A 12,879-nucleotide genomic window follows, 5' to 3' on the forward strand; every position below is an offset into this window, starting at 1 on the left:
GACGGCCAGCTCGAGGAAGGGTTCTGATCGTCCCAAACGTCTTCCATTTCAGGATTATGGAGGCCACTGTGCTCTTAGGAACCTTAAGTGCAGCAGAATTTTTTTTGTAACCTTACCCAGATCTGTGCCTTGCCACAATTCTGTCTCTGAGCTCTTCAGGCAGTTCCTTTGACCTTTGCTCTGACATGCACTGTGAGCTGTAAGGTCTTATATAGACAGATGTGTGGCTGTCCTAATTAAGCCCAATCCCTATAATCAAACACAGCTGGACTCCAATGAAGGTGTAGAACCATTTTAAGGATGATCAGAAGAAACGGACAGCATCCGAGTTAAATATATGAGTGTCACAGCAAAGGGTCTGAATACTTATGGCTGTGTGATACATCCGTTTTTTTGTTTTTGTTTTTTTCATAAATCAGCAAAAATGTCAACAATTACGTTTTTTTTCTGTCAATATGGCGTGCTGTGCGTCTATGAATGAGGAAAAAAATAACACATGATTTTAACAAATGGCTGCAATATAACAAAGAACAAACAAAAACATTTAAGGGTGTCTGAAAACTTTCCATACGCACTGTATTTCAATGATTTATACGGCAATGATTACTTCTTCTGGGTAATTGTTAATTGGATATTCATATTAGATCATTTTGCTTGCACTTTTATCCACAACTGAGGTACTGTCATTATCTTCAGTTTCAGTGGTTGGATCCCGGTCAGTATCATCTCGGTTGCCTGAAACAAGAGAAATAAACTGGGATCAGAAAAAAGGTTTTGCACAATAGTGGTCTAAATCTAAAATCTGTCAAATCTATCAATATTTCATTAAATATCATAAATAACATTAATTTGTACTAACATGCAGATGCACTGAAACCCAAGATAAAACCAAAAATAACTAAAACCTATGTGAGCCATTGAGAACTAGAGTGGGCTAACGCAATTTTCGTCATCTTGCAGGAGAGTGAGTGATTTTATTGCTGCAATAAAATCTGAGGGTTTTATAAACTATGTTGGTGATTTATACGGCAATGATTACTTCAGCTGGATACTTGTGTTGAAATTGTCCATCCATCCATCCATCCACGGTGCCTGGTATAATGATTTTGGACTTAGATCATACTGGATCTTCATATTCGACCATAATGCTTGACATTTTTATTGACAACTGAGGTAATGTCATCATTTTCAGTTTCATAAATTGAATCCCGGTCAGTATCATGTAGCTTGCCTGAAATAAATGGGAATTAAAAAAACGTTTTGTGCAACAGTGGTCTAAGTCGAAACATCAATATTTCATGAAAGGTGATAATTAACATTCACTTTTACTAACATCCAGATGTACTGAAACCCAGATTGATGCCCAAAATGACCAAAAAAAACAACTATATAAGCCACTAGAGTGGGCTAACTCCAGTTTTGTCATTTTCCAGGAGAGCGACTTGAAGTTATATACCTGCAATAACATTTGTAGCCTTTACACCTGTATCTTGTTGATTTATATGGCAATGGTTACTGTTAATTAATTAATTAATGTTCTGGATACTCATTTTTAAAGAAATTGTCAAATTACGAGCACCTTTTTTTACTCAAATTGCTGACTCGCGATACATTCACATACCAACTGTCAGCATGTGAGCATTTTATCATCAGGTTTTACATCATATTTGAAATAGTAAATTTTTTAGGATATTGATCTGGAGATTCTTGCAACTGGTAGACCCCGTGAAGACTTTATCACATGGCCTCCTTGCAGGTGATAACACAGGTTGGTTGCAGTGGTGTCAAAGTGTTTTCTCACAACATGATGTTACGGCTACTATCACGGCCGTGGGCATATGCGGAGAGTCAGCCGATGTCTCCGGTGCGTGTGACTTCGCAGCCTCTCATCATATTGTCATGACATGTGCCAGGCCCGTGTCACTTCAACCCTATGCTGAGTCTCCATGAAGAGCTGCAATTCGTTAATGAACTTGATACTGTGGATGTGTGCAATAATAAATGTGTCTCTGTGTGTGTGTGTGTGTGTGTGTGTGTGTGTGTGCATGCGTGTCTGTGTGTGTTCTTGTTTTCATACTTTCTGGAGATGATGAGTCATCACTTTAAGAGCGAGGACATTTTTTGGGAAAGACATTTGGAATGCGCCTCATGTTCTGTGGCATCTCCGTGTGAAGAGGCTCGTGTTAAAATGATAGAACTATCCTGGAGTTTCACCTTCATCCCGACCTGCATTAAAATTGAATCAAATCTAAAAATTATTGTGTGTATGGAATGGTGAACTATCTATGAAGTAAATTTAACATACGATTTAAATGTGAATAAATTAATTTAAAAAATCAATACAACATTATTCTCCATTAATGATGTATATAATTATTATTATTATTATTATTTCATTAAAAAAATATATTAAATACAAATAATTAAACATTTAATTAAAATGGGGATTGTATATTTAGATTAATCACAAATTAAATAAAAAATATTACAAAATAAATCACAATTATTGTCAGTTAATCAACATAAATAAATCCAAAATGTTGATACATTTTTAGAAAACTACAAACTTATTCTAAAGTCACTTTAATCAATAAAAAAAAATCTAAATTTGAACAGTCAAAAGGACAAATATTATAATGTAAATAACACGTGGCTGGGAAAAGTCATCCCAAATAATGATACATGATTAAAACTGAAAAATAGTGTACATTATAGTCAAAATAATTGAAATGGGAAGTAATTAATCAAAATTAATTGTATGTATGTTACAAGAACAAAAGTTAATTTAAAACTATTTAAAACAATTAAAATGGGAATAATTGAGTTACAATTTAAAATGTAAAATATTTGAAAATAAATTAAACACTATTTTACATTAATTATTATAATCTGTGGAACATAATACAAAATGATAATACTGATTAAAACTCTGGAAATTAAAAAACGTCAAATTAAAAAAAAAAAAAAAAAGATACTAGACCAGTACTGCATCCCTGTCAAGCATTTTTTTAAAGCAGCACAAGCCGACAGAGGAAGGGTGTGATTGGACGAGGAAGCACGGCTAGTCGGCTGGATCGGCTAGCAACAGTTTGGGAAATCTTTTCCAAAATATTTTGGTATTCTGTATACGATCACTACTCGAGCATTTGTCAGCCTCCGAATGCTATCCAGCAAGGCCTACGGAGTGGAGCAGACCAAGGCGCAGGCCATGTGGGCGGAGGCAGAAGCGCGGCTGCCTCAAATTCGTCAACAACTTTTTGAAACTAGTCTTGTTTTGCTTAAAACGCAGACAATTTGTCTGCTCTTCTGGGGGACAAAGGAAATCAGAAAGTATTCACCTTTGAGAGGCTGAAATCAAGATTTGGACTTTTTTTTTTTTATTATTTATGAAATGTTTCAAAACCTTTTCACTGTGTGTCCAATAATCTTGATGTTGGTTTACTGAAATTTGATATTCAGTATTACAATTGGACATTTAATATCTGCCAACATATGCTTTAGCTCAACTGGAGTTTGACAATTCTTTGGCCACTATCAAAGGAGCAGTTGAATGCGAGACGATGATCATTTGCTCATAAAAGTTGGCTTACGCCTCAACAATTTCTCCCCCCCCCCCCCCCCCGCCCCCCTCTTGTGAAATGATGGCTACACCCCTGTTGATACAATATATCTCAAATGGTGTCAGCAGATGACTCGAAGAAGAGCCCTTTTTGTGTTTTGATCATAAAAATACACTTGGAGGTTGATTTCCTGCAGGGAAAAAGCCAGCTAACTACCTTCAGCATGTCTGGCTCCTCCTTTGCAGGGCCTCTTCATCCTCTGCCACCCCTTCTTTTTCTTCTTGCACACATACACACACATACACATTCCTAGGCGCTGGGCTGAGACGGTATGTGAACAAAGCACAGACAGACAGACACAGAGAGAGCGAGGGAGGGAGGTAGAGAGAGGTAGGCCTCCATTGTTACTGATGACTGCAGGAGAGCGCTCGCCTCTTCCAGCTCTTCTCACAGTGACCCCGCACACACACACACACACACACACACACACACACGCGTGCACACACATCGAGTGAGGCTATACATCTTCCTGCTGCACTACTGCACAGTATATACAGGCTCAGATGACAAAGCCTCCGTGTTACAGCATTTATTCTACCAAGAAGATGCTCTCTCGCTCCAATGAAGATATAATCAGTAACATGCAAACATAGATATGCGATTCAGTTCTACAAGTACACAATAAGACATAAGCCTACTGTACATTGAAAGCAGCTGTCAGTACAATGCAGTGCAGTACTATCTCTATAGATTTTGTAATCTATGTATATGCCTGCTTTAAAACGTACTTTGGTGCGGGGCACAACTATTAGCATGTTAGCATTTTATCATCAGGTTTTGAGAAATAGCATCTGACTACAAGGCATGCTATATAGTCCTCACTGGTCTACGTTGGCACTTTGTTTACTCGAGTTGCTAACTTGCTATATATTAGCAAAGCAACTGTTAGCATGCTAGCACTTTATCAGAATCAGAATGGCCTTTATTGTCACTGTATGCAATACAATTAAATTTGAAGTTGTTACTCCTTGGTGCCTATAAAAAATATTCAGTACTAGTCAAATAAAGTAAAGTAGAATAAGAATAGTACAAAATGGAAATGGGAATAGTACAGGAATAAAATAAGATTGGTGTAAATAAAAGAAGAATAGTGCAATGTACATAAGAACTAAAATAAATAGAAGAGCATGTGAACAGTTGCACATCATGTCATCAGGTTTTTGAAATCAATTCCGATGAGTCATGTTGTATCATACGTATACGTCTGCCTCAGCACTTTCTTTGCTCAAGTTTCGAACTTGCTATACATTAGCACACATTGGCAACTGTTAGCATGTTAGCATTTGCTCCAGTCTCATTAGGCACGCAACTAATAGCCATGCTGTGCAGTCGTCATAGGTCTGCCGTAGCACTTCCTTTACTTAAAAAGCGAACTTTTATTCATTAGTGTACTTAAGATAATTACACAAATGCATGTTAGCATCTCAGTTTTGCAAAGACGTATCCAACTATTAGGCATGCTGTGTAATCATCGAGCGTCTGCCTTAGCACTTTCTTGACTCAAATTGCTAACTTGCAATATGTTAGCATAGCATACAATTATCATTAGGTTTTAGATAAAGTATTTGACTAATCGGCATGCTGTATAATCCTTATGGGTGTGCCTTGCCAAAATAACAACCCTTCACCCTGCGCATAGTCCTTTTTGTTTCTGGTAGTCTGCCATACGCACAAGCGGCAAACTCCGAAAAGACACAAGGAAGCGCAACAGATCCATTTTACAAGCAGAAGCTGGCTCCCTGGGCCGCCATATTCATCATGTCGCTGGCAGTGTTCTTTCATGTAAAACGGTCAGTAAAAGCTTCTCTCCGGCGTACACACGTCGGGATAAATCATTCGCTCCTGACAGCTTGTATCTCTTTATTGCCACCTGAAAACATAGGCCCCTGTGCAGTGTACGTCTCGTGTAAGCTGTGTGGTCTCCAACGGGCTGCAAAAGCTAGCGTGTTATATATATTATTGTAGCAACTGTCAGCATGTTCGCATTTTAGGCCTTGATGGATCGTACCCATCTCTCTTACATGGGATATTCCCATGTAAACATTATGACTCTGCTATCAATTCTCACTGGGAAGAATAAAAAAGAAAAAAAAAAAAAAGTTCTCAATTTTCGGTTGCACGTGATTAAAATGTGACGTAATTATCCCCTCTTTTCCTTTAAAATTAGCAAAGAATAAATGTTAGTTTAACACATTTTAATCGTGCAGTCGAGCTAAATGTTCAAATTAAGTACATTCAAAGGATTTGTTTCCTGTGTATGCGGGTTGATGGCATACTAGACTCAACAGCATGTTAGCATTTACTCTTCAGGCTTAGAAACAGAATCTGTCTTTTGATGAGATTTTCTCCAGCTCACATTGCAGGTGTGCCATACATTTTTTTTTGTTTTGTTCACAGCACCACTTGCCGGCATGCTAGATTATAGCATAGCAACTGTTAGAATTTTAGCATTTTATCAATCTCATGAGGCTTTTGAAATAATACCTGCCTGGTAGGCATGTAGTATAATCCTTGTGGGTCCGGTTGAGCTCATTTATTGCTCGAGCTGTTCGCACACTAAGTGTTAGTGTGTTCGAATTTTACCCATTCTCTTAGGATTTCCAAATAATAACCAACTACTAGGCATGTTGTTTGATCCTAATGGGTCTGGCTTAGCGCATTCTTTATTCTGTTAGCACGTTAGCATTTTACAAGTCTATTATTAGGTTTTTTAAATATTATTCTACTAGGAAGCTTGTCATATAATTTAGGCCATATATTCTGTATACATGCCATACATATTTTTGCTTTTGAAAGGCATGTGGAGAAACCGGATGTCCATTTCTTTTTGTGTGTGTTATTTGCTGTGGTCGGCAGCTATTTGCATGTTTATTGCAGACAGAAATGGAGCTGCATTGAAAACCTGACACCTCACTTTCAATCCAAATATTTTCAAAAGTAAAATACCTCCCACGCCATTTTGTACGACGTCAATACCTCCCACGCTATTTTGTAGGATATCTATTTCCCCCTTTTGTCCGAGTCATATTATTAACACACAAATCTCACTCATCTTGTGTAGTTTTTCTTGCCCAATTTCATTTCTCCTGCTCTTATTGTGAGTACTGTTCTTGTTTGTCTTATTACTGTGACATTTGTGGACGCCGGGTTTTATCTTGCCTGTTTTGTTACGAGCGAAGCCCCTTCTGCGTACGCGCCTCCAAACGGGGTCATCTGGCGCCCCTCTGTCATCACTCATAATTCTCATATCAGCCCGCATTCAAACTTCATATCCATATTCCACCCTCATATCAAGCAAGCGTGTGCTTTAATTACACGGGAAATTGCTGCTTGAAGTTAATATTGCACTGCCATTTGGATGCATTAAATTAAAGAGAAGTAATATTTATGTGTAACAATTGTTTTATTACTTCTGCCAAACACAAAAACCTTGTTCGTTAGCATCCGATTCCCATGGGCCCAAAAGGCTCCATGATTTTTTTTGTGCACTTTGGTTAACAGGTCAACATTGCTGGAGGTTTGCGCTTCAAAATGAAGGCCATTCCTTTGACTCTACTTTCTCATTCTTGTCAGAGCCTTCACTACTGATTGCAGAAACTGCCACTCGCCACATTATGATTCCCAAACCAAGCATAAATACGCTCCATGGGTCTTTTCTTTGGTACTTTACCCTCAGTAAAGGTCTGGCTTCACTGTAATAGACATTCATCAATTGTCTTGCAGAAACTGCTGCTCGACATAATGTAGCCAGACAATAAAAATAAATTGAGTTTTTTTTTTTTCATGTATTTATTTATTTGTTTATTTTTTCCATAGTTTAATCATGGCAAAAGTTTGCTATTCACAGTATGAAGCCATTCAGTAACATCTACCGCATCCTTCATGACAGATCGCCCGCTGCTGATTTACCATATTGTGGTCGTACAGGCAAACAAATAAGACACTGCGGTTTTATTTTTTAACTTCTGTTCAGGCCTGCCACTCATTGTACCTATCTGCTGAACAAAACGTCATTCGAGACTGTTTGCTCAGCAGAAACCGGCGCACTCTGTGCGCTTGTAATTTTCTTTCAGTTTTCTGGCTCACGAGGCGAATATCTAACATGTTTGGTATTTTTCGAGTTGCAAAGTAAAAAAATAAATAATAATCACCTCGTGCGTGTTCTTTGAGCTACACTGAGGGCAGAAATTCAGGTGGCCAATCCAAATAACTACAATTCAAGTTACTTCATTAATTACATTCAGCAGCTATTATTTCTTCTACAACATACTTCACAAAAAACTTCTTCAATTCTCCCCCACTTACTGTTTTTTTTGTTTGTTTGTTTGTTTGTTTGTTTTTTGGCGCCTAAATCCAGCTTTAACGCATACAAATACATACAGTGAGTTAAACGCATAGTCTTTCTTAATTGTATGAATACATTTGGCGATGGCTGCCCTTTTGTCGGCTAGAGCACCTGCCCCCAAAAATGTCTGCGCACGTGCCTGAGTTAAACCCTGCAAGAAGCCGTTCAATACCATCTACTGCTTCGGTCTTATCAAAGCGCACGAGTTATGTTGGTGACTAATGGTTTCAATGTATTTAATTCAGCGTCCCACCCCGTTCTTCTCTTGAGCCACACGTGTGCCCACCTCTGACACACTTCTCCAGCACTCTCCATCTGTTGGCCTCACTCCAGCTCTCCTTCCTCCTCCCCTCCATTCATCCAGCGAGCGCATGTTTCTCCTCCTTCTCTCATAATGGAGATCATATGTGGAAGGCGGCGCGCTGAAACCCAAGACGGGACATCCACATCAAATAAAAGCTGCTGTCAGCAGCAAGGCCCGGGCTCCGCCGAAGGGGACTGAAACCGGATCCGAGCGGGCCTCGCCGACACGCCGTTAAAATGGAAGCCCGCGAGGAGAACGGCGGACCTACAGGCGGACCGCACCTCGACCAGAGGCATTCCGTTCCTATTCGACAAAGCATGACATTTCTGACGCATATTTGCTGAGGTACACATAAGGAACATTTTGACGAGTCGAGTCCACAGAATAAGTGAGAATTCAGCCTGCATTGAAGCCCACACGACTGTACAGCTACACTGCTATTGTGCCCTGAACTACGGTGCACTCAAACGGTCAAGATTGTGGCGTTAAGGCAATTTATTTACTCAACTGCAATTTTACTGAGACATGACGGAAACTTGAGTCTAAAATCAAAACAGTGACTATTAAAGAAAAATGCATGAAACAGCTGCTGAGGTACTAAAGTCGCTTCAACGTGCACGCACACAACATTGTGGAGCGGCCACTTCAGAATCTACTGGAATGATATGCGTCATTAAAGACTGAACAAAATATTATCATAAATAGTGCGCAGGAAACTCAGACTGTTTAGGTACCGTGGTAGGTGCTGCTGTTTCAGTTGGCAACAGAGTCCAAATGGACTCAGTAGCTAACTCTCAAATATCTATGTAAGATCATCTTTAATGCTGCGCAGGGAACTCGTTCACAAGTTGTGGTAAAACGCCACATATTCATTCACCTGACAGACAGTTTACGTGCCTCGGTAGGAGCTGCTGTTTCGGTTAGCAGAAACTTTTAAAATTGGCTCATCAGTTAGCTCTCAAATTTCTGAATTTGATAATATACTTTGATACTGCCCATCTCTGATACATGTAGCTGGCTTTGAGGTGCTTCTGATTTGGTTAGCAACAGAGTTGAAATGGCCTTAGCACTTAAAGGCCTTTTACGTTTTTTTATTTGCTCATTGTTTAAGGTCAACCACAGAGAATTTTTCATTTACGTGAAATAAAATCAGAGCCCTTTTTTTTTGAACCCAAAAAGATCTCTGGGATTTTTCTCCTTATTTGGTGAGTCGGATATTTCCTCAGAAAGCTACTCACTTTTTTTTAATGCTAGAGTAAGTCGAATAATGTCTATAATAATGTCTAGAGACATTGCTAACTACTACAAAGATCTACAACACAAGACAAATGTTGTACCATGATATGGTAAAGAAGGCAGATGGATGAACAGAGATCTCCACTACTTGAATTGTGCCAGGTCGGTTGAAAGTGGTAGAAACCCGTGATTTTAGCATTTTTAACAATACAAATGTTAGCTTAAAATTAAATATAGAATAATAACGCATGCTTCACCTCTCCTCCTTCTCAGTGACAAATAACTATTGTCAAGCTGCGTCCAAACCAGGAGGAAAAGGCACCAGGCTGCCTCCGGTTCGGTTGCTTAGCAACCAGCGCCAAATATGGGCAAGCTTGCGCCGTGGTCTTTGGACCGTCCTGTGCCCTACACCAAAACCAAGTGGAGTGTGTAAGCGCCTTTGCAATACAATAACATCTGAATTCAGATAATTACAGTTACTACCATTTTCTTTCTGACGGAGGCATCTATTTAAGGGATGATTCAACCGACGACTAATAGGCCATGGGAACTATTTGAGGAAATGCGGTGCTGACATTATCGTGGTGCCTTGAGATATGCCTTGAATTCATTTTTTTAGCCATGCTTGTAACTCAAAACACTTGCAGCACAAATCATCTTTACTCACTGTAATGAATTGAAATGCCATTAATCCATCCCAGCATCCCCCAAGAAACATAAACGTTTAATAAATGTGTTTTCAAAAGGAAAAACAACACTATAATATTGTACTTTATAAAAGAATATATATACTAGTGACGTAAAAAAATATAATGTCAAGAAATTAAACTGTTTTTGCCTTATTTTTTTGCATCAATTCAGTGGACATTGTGCTGCTCCTTCTGTTGTGTTTGGTTTGCCCACCTGGGGCCATTATGACACAGACATACAGATATACTGTACATGTCAACGGTTTCAGCTCAGAGGATAAAGAGTATATGCCTGTGAGTAATGTTGTTACCCCTCTACGTGTATTGCTCCACTGTTTCTGTTCAAAATAGCTGTTGATTTAAGAGTTATAAGACTGCAACACTGATACAATTAATTAGCCCATCTCTGGCGTTTCCTCTTATGCGTTAGCATTAAGCTAGCCGGAGGCGAAGGTAAAGTTGTGCTGTTGTTGTTATAAACAGAATGTGTACTTCTCTTTGTTTTGTTTAGTTTGACAGCAAACTTCAACTGGGAATGCAAATAAACAGTTTGAAGCCGCTTTTTTGTTAAGAATTGTTGAACTTCTGCTCGTTGTGACGAGAGTTGAGTTGCGTTCACTGCCACCATGCAGCACTCGAATCACAAGTTTTTTCAAGTCAAGTCAAAGCAAAAAAATCGTGCGAATGACAGCTTGTATGTTGAAACACTAGTAGGTTGGGTCACTCCTATCTCAAGGCACCACTGTACTGTACTGTATATTGCAGTGATCAAGGAGCTCTTCTTGTGTGGTACTGCACACACATGGTCCGCAGCCCACCCAGTGTATCAGCAACATCACCATTTCTTCGCACGTTACAGAGATAGAGCTGCCCTTCCTCTGATGGATATCCCCAGCAAGAGCGCGGAAGATGGATGGAGTGGACGCCCGCGACGCCGGAGGAAGTCACAGAGCCCTGGTTTTCGTCAAGTAGCTGAGGGATCAGATGTTATCGAGCCGGGAGGTGTCGACCGTGCTCCGCTCTGCACCGCGTGCCGCGGATAGTTTACGTAAAGGATCAACTGTGACCCGAGGACATAATCCGCCAGCAGGCCGAGCGGTAGCGGCGTGGATTACTGCGGGTTAACTGGAGCTTCTACTCTTGCCGGCCACCTCAAGAGGAGCCTAATTGAGCTCAATTTCATTATTTATGGCCAACTATGAGAGGGTCTTTAAACAAAAGTCACACAGGAGCCAAACATGCAGCCATACAAACGCACACACAGACACAGGCTATATCTCTGTCACAATTTCTGCAATCAGCAGCATACGCTCTGACAAAAATGAAGCAGTAGATGGCAACGAATTGCCTTTAATGCAAATCCAAACCTCTGTCAGAGTTGAAATGTTAACAACTGTCATGGAAATTTACCAGAACATTTGATCAGCTAATGTCCTTGTCTTTAGATGTGGTGAAGCAGCATGCGGTTCATCACCTGAGGATATCGCGCACGGGTTAGTTTCTGACTAGAACGAGGCAGAAGATGGAAAAGAACAGCACTAATTGTGAAGCGGAGACCTGTGCTGGGTTGACCCGTTCGGATGCCCCCCCACAAGGCCTCCACCGCTCCCCGTTCGCCCGCCCCCCACTCCCACACCCCCACCCTTTTACACGTCACTGGCTCAGCCCTGAATTAGATGCCGCTGGTGTACCTAATAAAATGATTAGCTTGTGTGAATTATACAAGCACATCCTTTTTTAATTAAGGCGCTTGTTTAATAAATGCGATGACAAATGCCATAATTGCAAGTTTGTACAATGTTACCATTCAAAGTCATATCCACTTATTTATAGTGCCGCTGACATTCATTGTACAAAAGTATAATATCTACAAGGAACCGCGGCCCGTGTTTTTAATCAAGGTGTCAACATATTTCATTGCACAATAAACTTTACGAGCCAGTTCAGGCATCTAAAAAAGGAGAAGGATGTTGCTCATCTGCCGCGCAACACCAAAGAGAAAGAGAAAAGAAAATGACACAGAAACAACTATTAGCTCAGCGTACACAATGTTAATCAGATACGGCCACGCAGGAGCTTAATTACTGTACGTGTTGGCACAATGCATGGAGCGCACGTAAGTGGAGGCCTCCGAGCATTTGGGAGAGTTTTGAACATGTTCAAAAGGAATCAATGTGCTGTTTGTTCACATATACCATCAAAACGGTTATTTCCAGGCCATAATTACATACAGTTCTTTCATTGAAGATTTGACGATCCACAGTCTCCCTGCTTTAAAACTACCTGTCCAAAATGATGAGTTAATTGTAAGAAATTAAACTTTGTATAATATTAACATAAGCAAAATGCTGTTGTCATCTCTAAATCAAGCTAGCGCATCCTGAGGCATGTCCTTGGCTGGTCCGCCGAGATTAAAACACCAACCTCAAAAAAAAACATAAATCAAAGCTTGAAATTATTTTTTTCCCTGTCACTAATCACAGGTGGGTAGAGTCGTCAAAAATTATACTCAAGTAAGAGCACTGACAGATAATTGTGAACATAGACCTTTCTTCCTTTCTGACGCACATGACGATTTGCTGCTGAATCAAACCGCAGCAGAGTAGCACCAAATACTGGTGAGAAGAACCTACTCCATGTTAGATTTTGTATTTTTTTTGCCTTAAGTATCGCGGGGGTTATTGG

The sequence above is a fragment of the Phycodurus eques genome, chromosome 8 (genome assembly GCF_024500275.1).
Source record: "Phycodurus eques isolate BA_2022a chromosome 8, UOR_Pequ_1.1, whole genome shotgun sequence".
NCBI lineage: Eukaryota > Metazoa > Chordata > Actinopteri > Syngnathiformes > Syngnathidae > Phycodurus > Phycodurus eques.